Genomic DNA, 1,174 nt, shown 5'->3' with positions numbered 1-1,174 from the left:
AAAAAGATAAGTGCAAATGCCTCATACCACATTCTAAAATAAGTCAAACGATTTTAAGAATTAAATGTAAAAACTAATACCATAGATGACCCACAAATAAATACACATAAAAATTTATCGTATTCCTAAGAAGAAATTTCTAAGATAAAAACCAGTGGAAGAAATCTCAAAGGAAAAGAAAGACTTCGTTATATTTAACGATATATTTTTTAAATCCACACATTGAAAATAGAAAGGAAACTAAATGTAAAAATAAACCAAGCCATAAAAATATATGCCACAAATATATCAAAAGGTTAATAAAAGCAAAAGAGGTTGTAAAAATTACTAAGAGAGTCATTAGCATTGGTAATGAACTCCTCAAAGACACCTGTATTCTAATCTCTGGAACTGTGAATATCAAATTATGTGGCAAAATATTTTTTTGCAGTTAAAGATCTCCAGATGGGAAGATTATCCTGAGTTATCTGGATGGGCTGCGATCACAGGTGTTCTTATAAGAAGGAGGCGTGAACTAAGCATGATGCCTGCCATATCAGTAAATAAAGGATGTCATGGCCATCAGTGAATGCAGCCATCCCAATGACAGTGAGCCCTGAGGGAACTTGAAACAGAAACAAGGTCTGTCCACCATCTAGCTGTCTTCAGGACTGCAGCCACCTCTGATGGTAAACCTTGAAGAAACTCAGGATGGGAAAACACAGGATATTGACCCCAGATAGCTGAGGTGCATATCAAAGGAATGAGTTCAGTGAGCCCAGACCCTTATATCGTCCCATATATAGAACGCTAAATTCCTTAGCTTGGGACAACTGGTTTTCTTTTAATTAGCAACAATCTTTTGATGTTTCTACTTCCTGCCCTTTGTTGCACAAACTTCTATATATTTCAGCTCCTTCCTTGCCTCCTCGGAGCAATTTTCTCAGGTTGAGGTGCTATCTCCCAGGCTTGAAGTCCTAAGAATGTCCACAGAATAAAACATAGCTCTCAACTTTTAGGTTGTGAATTTTTTTTTTTTTTTTCAGTTGACAGAGACAAAGGGAAATGTGACCAAAGAAAGGAGAGGAGGAGGCAGTGTGACCACAGAGTCAGAGATTGGAGCAACGGGGCCACAAGCCAAGGAATGCCAGCAACCACCAGAAGCTGGAAGAGACAGGCCTAGACTCCTCCTCCT

Source organism: Bison bison, unplaced genomic scaffold (genome assembly GCF_000754665.1).
Source record: "Bison bison bison isolate TAMUID 2011002044 unplaced genomic scaffold, Bison_UMD1.0 scf7180017864255, whole genome shotgun sequence".
Taxonomy (NCBI): Eukaryota; Metazoa; Chordata; class Mammalia; order Artiodactyla; family Bovidae; genus Bison; species Bison bison.
The sequence above is the reverse complement of the archived record's forward strand: the minus strand, read 5'-3'. Positions refer to the sequence as shown.